This window comes from Carcharhinus amblyrhynchos, chromosome 2 (assembly GCF_965287045.1).
Source record: "Carcharhinus amblyrhynchos chromosome 2, sCarAmb.v2.hapA, whole genome shotgun sequence".
Classification (NCBI taxonomy): Eukaryota; Metazoa; Chordata; class Chondrichthyes; order Carcharhiniformes; family Carcharhinidae; genus Carcharhinus; species Carcharhinus amblyrhynchos.
The window spans coordinates 41,593,536-41,600,483 of NC_137325.1; positions in this window are offsets into that span (position 1 = coordinate 41,593,536).

The following is a 6,948-nucleotide window of genomic DNA, read 5'->3' on the forward strand; positions in this document are numbered from 1 at the left end:
GGATCTGGTGTTATGTAATGAGGCAGGTAGAATTAGGGACCTTGTGGTGAAGGATCCTCTTGGGAAGAGTGATCATTGTATGGTGGAGTTTCTGATGCAGATGGAGGAGGAGAAGGTGGGTTCCCGGACATGTGTCCTTTGTTTGAACAGAGGGGAGTACGATAGGATGAGAGAGGAATTGGCGAATGTTGATTGGGGGAGCGCATTGGAAGGTAGGTCTGCTGAGGAACAGTGGAGGATCTTTAAGGAGATCTTTCTTGGTGCTCAGCAGAAATTTATCCTGATGGTTAAAAAGGATCGTAGGAGGAGAGATAATCAGCCGTGGATAACGAAGGAGGTAAAGGAAAGTGTTAAAAGCGGATGCGTTTAGAGTAGCTAAGAGTAGTGGGCGAGAAGAGGATTGGGAGAGGTTTAAATATCAACAAAGAATGACAAAGAAGTTGATAAAGAAGGGTAGGATAAACTATGAAGCTGGGCTAGCGCTTAAAATAAAAAAGGATAGTAAGAGTTTTTATAAATATATAAAAAGGAAGAGGCTGGCTAACGTGAACGTTGGACCCTTAGAGGATGAGAGGGGGATCTTAGTGGTAGGGGATGGGGAAATGGCTGAGGCCTTGAATAACTTTTTTGTTTCAGTCTTCACGGAGGAGGACGTGAATAATTTGCCGGGTGTTAGCGATGGAAAGATGGTAGGAGTGGAGGGCCTGAATGACATTATTGTTACTAGAGAGGCAGTGCTCGAAAGACTGGAGGGACTGATTGTGGACAAGTCCCCAGGACTGGATGGAATGCATCCAAGGGTTCTGAAAGAAATGGCGGAGGTGATAGTGGATGCCTTGGTGGTTATTTTCCAAAAGTCGCTGGATTCCGGGGAAGTGCCGGAAGATTGGAAAACGGCTAATGTTACGCCGTTGTTTAAGAAGGGTGGCAGGCAAAAGGCAGGGAATTATAGGCCGGTTAGTTTAACGTCTGTTGTAGGTAAAATGTTAGAATCCGTGATCAAGGAGAAAATAGCGAGGCATCTTGAGGAGAATTGTTTGATAGAACAGACGCAGCACGGTTTCGTTAAGGGGAAGTCGTGTCTGACGAACTTATTGGAGTTCTATGAAGATGTGTCTAGGGCGGTGGATAGAGGAGAGCCGGTGGATGTGGTCTTTCTTGATTTTCAGAAGGCGTTTGATAAGGTGCCGCACAATAGGTTATTACAGAAGGTAAGGGGGCATGGAGTTGGGGGTAGGGTGTTAGCGTGGATAGGGGATTGGCTGTCAAATAGGAGGCAGAGAGTGGGGGTCAATGGGTGCTATTCGGATTGGCGGTTGGTGACTAGTGGAGTGCCCCAGGGGTCAGTGCTGAGGCCTCAGCTATTTACCATTTATATAGATGATCTGGAGGAGGGAACCGAGTGTATGGTGTTGAAATTTGCTGATGACACCAAGATTGGTGGAACAGCAAATTGTGCGGAGGGTGTGGAAAGTCTGCAGAAGGATCTAGATAGGCTGGGCGAATGGGCCAGGAACTGGCAAATGGAATTTAATGTTGGCAAGTGTGAAGTTGTCCACTTTGGTAGGAATAATGGTAGGAAGGACTATTACTTACATGGCAAAAAACTGCAGCATGCGACGGTGCAGAGGGACCTCGGGGTCCTTGTGCATGAGTCGCAAAAACCCAGCCTGCAGGTGCAGCATGTGGTCAGGAAGGCTAATGGGATGCTGGCCTTCATAGCGAGGGGGATTGAATATAAAAGTAGGGAGGTCTTGCTGCAACTGTACAGGGCACTGGTGAGGCCGTAGCTGGAGTACTGTGTGCAGTTTTGGTCACCGCACTTACGCAAGGATATTTTGGCCTTGGAGGGAGTGCAGAGGAGGTTTACTAGGCTGATACCGGAGTTGAGGAGGTTGAACTATGAGGAGAGGCTGAATAAACTAGGCTTGTACTCGTTAGAGTTTAGGGGGCGATCTCATTGAGACATATAAGATGATGAATGGGATGGATAGGATAGAGGTGGAGAGGCTCTTCCCGCTCAGAAAGGACAGTAGGACTAGGGGGCACAGCCTCAAGATAAAGGGGGGGCGGTTTAGAACGGAGTTGAGGAAGAACTTCTTCACTCAAAGGGTGGTGAATCTCTGGAATTCTCTGCCCGTTGAAGTGGTGGAGGCTGCCTCGCTAAATATATTTAAGACGCGGGTTGATAGGTTTTTGATAGGCAAGGGGATTAAGGGTTATGGGGAGAGGGCGGGAATGTGGAACTGAGACACGACAGATCAGCCATGATCTTATTGAATGGCGGGGCAGGCTCGAAGGGCTAGATGGCCTACTCCTGCTCCTATTTCTTATGTCCTTATGTAACTCTACAAGATTATGAGAGGCATGGACAGAATGGATAGTCAGAAGATTTTTCCCAGAGTGGAAGAGTCAATTCCTAGGGGGCATATAGGTTCAAGGTGCGAGTGACAAGGTTTAAAGGAGATGTACAAGGCAAGTTCTTTTACACAGAGGGTGATGGGTGTTTGAAACTCAGCCAGGGGAGGTATAGGAAGCAAATACGATAGTGACAAATACATGAATGAGATGGGATTAGAGAGATATGGTCCCTGGAAGAGTAGGGCATTTTAGTTCAGTTGGGCAGCATGGTCAGTGATGGCTTGGAGAGCTGAAGGGCCTGTTCCTGTAATTTTCTCCCTTTTTTATTGTTTGCATTTAGTTTCATCTGCCGCTTGTACACCTATTCCATTAACCTGTCTATGTCCTTGTGAAGTTCGAGACTGACTTCCTTCATAATACTGTCAAGTTTTGAATCATTTTGCAGATTTTGAAATTGTGCCCTGTAACACAACGTCTAGGTTATTAACGTATATATATATCATATATGCCCAAACACTGACCCTGTGGTACTCCACTATAAATGTTCCTCCCGTCCAAAAAGCAACCATTAACCACCACTCTGTTTCCTACCATTCAGCCAACTTCATATCCATTTTGTTACTTTTTCTTTTACTCCATGCAGTCTAACTTGCTTACAAGCCCATGGCAGTTTATTAAATGGCTTTTGGAAGTCCATGTACGCAGTATCAACCCTCTCTGTTACCTCATCATAAAAACTCAAACAAGTTTGTTAAATGTGACACGTCCAGAGGGAAATTCATTTTGAAAATCCTGCCGAATAAACCAGCACAATTTACTCCAGTTTTTACGTAAATTCGACACTTAGAATTTTTTTGAGAGAATCCTACCCCTTGTTTGTCCCTGCACCTACTTGTGATTTGATCAATGGACTCTGTTGGTTGTTAGCTAAAAGATATGAATTCCAGATGGTGTTTCAGAAATTGATCTTCACTTGTAATTGATCTGTAATTCCAGATTTCTAGAGTCATTGTCCAACTGCCTAATTTGGGGGCGTTTAAGAGATCCGTGGATAGGTTTATGGATGGAAAGGGATTGGTTTAGGTTAGAGGGTCATTGCTTTTTAACTGGTCGGCGCAACATCGTGGGCCGAAGGGCCTGTTCTGCACTGTAACGTTCTATGTTCTAACTGTCCTGACATATTCAGCCTGAAGTCTCACAACACCAGCTTAAAGCCCAACAGGTTTATTTGTAGTGAACGCCATTTGGTGTTTGCTATAAATAAGCCTGTTGGAATTTAACCTGGTGTTGTGAGACTTTTTATTGTGTTTACCCCAGTCCAACGCTTGCATCTGCACATCATGTTCAGTCTGTACAGGCCTATAACAATTTTAATCTTTATGGCTTGTTTATCTGATTTGAAAATATTGAGCAAACTGAGCTCTGCACATTTTCAGAACAAAATAAAAACAGGAGGTCTATTGCCTTCCAGTGAGTACTGCAAATCTTGTGGTCATGCTGTGGTTTTTTTTGCAGGATTAGTAAGACTGCCTGGAACATGAACACCAATTCAAGCTTTTCAATTCTTTCTTTAGATCCCTGAGTTGCAATACTTTAAATAGCCATTTAGCTGGTCATAGGTAGTTGCTTGACTGCAATGGTGGTACTGTTGTGCTGTTTATGATTTTGTAGGCTCTGCCCACAGAACAGGCATTTGTGGCATATAAATGGACAGCAGATTTGGAAGAATTAAGTAGTGAAAAAATACTCTTTACAGTCTTCTTCAAGCTGTTAGAAGCTGTTGGGAGCTATTGTTGGATAATTCTTTTTTTCTAGCCCAAGGAAGAGAGTTCAGTTTGCACCATAATGACTCAGGAAGCATGACTGGAAAGGAACATAGTTTATTGCAGACTACACTATACACACTATACTCTGCCTGGGACAGTTCAGCAGGCCTAGTCCTCAGGTAAGATTCAGGTAATGAACTTAAGTTGGGCAGCCACTGACTGCTACCAGGGAAGCACATACTTAACAAGCTCCCCATGCACCTCATAAGTATATCACACCCACCCTACACTACAAATCTAAGGGTTCCCCCTCGCTCCCATGACAGTGGGACCTTCTCTGTCTCTTTGCCTGTGGCCTCATCTCCATTGCGTGCAGGGGCTTGTTGGTGGTTGTGTAACGGATGGACAACTGCCTCTAACTGATTGTCCAGTGCTTCTGTTTCCAAGTCCGATCCAGGATTTTCATAGTCCAGATGACTGGCTCTTGAGTTTTTAGAGGGCAGAATTTCCCGTCCCCAGGCTGGTGTGAAGGGAGCTTACAGTGGCGCATCTGTAGAAACAGTTGCACCTGCAGAAGATTCCCTGTGATGGAGGTGATCTATGTGCTTCTTTAAGATCTTCTCCCTGGCTTTTTTAACTTATAAGACACTGACTCTATTTTCTCGTGTATAACTCCAGAATCCACAGAGAGCCATCACCAAAGTTCCTCACGTGGAATGTATTTCCTGGTTTGAAGTGGACAGTGAAGAAAGTTAAATCCAATTGCAACAGATAGTTGATCAATTGGTCCAGTGGGCTGACGAATGGCAGATGGAGTTTAATTTGGATAAATGCGAGGTGATGCATTTCGGTACATTGAACCAGAGCAGGACTTACTCATTTAATGGTAGGGCATTGGAGAGAGTTACAGAACAAAGAGATTTAGGGTACATGTTCATAGCTCCTTGAAAGTGGAGTCACAGGTGATCAGAGTGTGAAGAAGGCATTTGGCATGCTTGGCTTCATTGGTCAGAACATTGAATACAGGAGTTGGAATGTCTTGTTGAAGTTGCACAAGACATTGCTAAGGCCACAGTTGGAATACTGTGTGCAATTCTGGTCATCCTATTAAAGAAACAATATTATTAAACTGGAAAGAGTGCAGAAAAGATTTATTAGGATGCTCCTGGGACTTGATGGATTGAGTTATAAGGAGAGGCTTGATAGACTGGGACTTTTTCCTCAGAAGCCTAGGAGGCTGAGGAGGTGATATTATAGGGGTCAGTGAGGGTAAGAGTAGGATGTTTGGGCAGATGAACACGTGGCTGAGGAACTGGTGTAGGGGGCAGGGTTTCCGATTCTTGGATCATTGGGACCTCTTCTGGGGCAGGTGAGACCTGTACAAGAGAGATGGGTTACACCTAAACTACAAGGGGACCAATATACTTGCAGGGAGGTTTGCAAGTGTTATTGGGGAGCGTTTAAACTAGATTTGCAGGGGGGTGGGAACCAGAGTGCCAGAGCAGATAGTGGAGCGGGAGTAAAAAGACAGGTTAGTTCAAGCAAAATCACAAATGGAAGGGTTGAGTGTGTTGGAAATAATCTTTTGAGGTGTGTCTATTTCAATGCCAGGGGTATTGTGGGGAAGGCAGATGAGCTGAAGGTGTGGATTGACACTTGGAAATATGACATTATAGCCCTTAGTGAAAGTTGGCTACAGGAGGGGCAGGACTGGCAGCTCAATGTTCCAGGGTTCCAATGTTTCAGGCATGATAGAGGCGGAGGGATAAAAGGTGGGGGGTGGCATTGTTGGTCAGGGAAAATGTTACAGTGGTACTCAGGCAGGATAGAGTAGGGAGCTTGTCTACAGAGGCCCTATGGTTGGAGCTGAGAAACAGGAAAGGTATGACCATGTTAATGGGGTTGTATTATAGACCACCCAATAGTCAGCGAGAATTGGAGGAGCAAATCAGCAGAGAGATAGCTGACAACTGCAAGAAACACAAAGTTGTGATGGTAGGGGATTTTAATTTTCTACATATAGATTGGGACTCGCATACTGTCAAAGGTTTAGATGGTTTGTTAATTGTGTTCAGGAGAATTTTCTACATCAGTATATAGAGGTGCCAACTAGAGAGGATGCAATATTGGATCTCCTATTGGGAAATGAGTTAGGGCAGGTGATGGATGTGAGTGAGGGGGAACACTTTGGATCCAGTGATCATAATGCCATTAGTTTCAACCTGATCATGGATAAGAATTGATCTGGTCCTCGGGTTGAAGTTCAGAACTGGAAAAAGGCCAAATTTGATGAAATGAGAAGGGATCTGTGAAGTGTGGATTGGCACAGGCTGTTCTCTGGTAAGGATGTAAATGGAAAGTGGGAGGCCTGCAAAGGAGAAATTTTGAGAGTGCAGAGTTTGTATGTTCCTGTCAGGATTAAAGGCAAAGTAAATAGGGTTAAGGAACCTTGGTTCTCGAGGGAGATTGGAACACTGATTAAGAGGAAGAGAGAGTTGTATGAAATGTACAGGCAGCAAGGAACAGATCAGATGCCCGAGGAGTATAAAAAATGCAAGACACTACTTAAGAGGGAAATCAGGGGAGCTAAAAGAAGACATGAGGTTGCTTTGGCAGGCAGAATGAAGGAAAATCCAAAGAGCTTCTATAGGTAAGTTAGGAGCACAAGGATAGTGAGGGATAAAATTTGTCCTCTTGAAGACCAGAGTGGTAGACTATGTATGGAACCAAAAGAGATGGGGGAGATACTAAATGGGTTTTTTGCATCCGTATTTACTGAGGAAACGGGCATTGAGTCTACGGAAATAGGGCAAACAGGTAG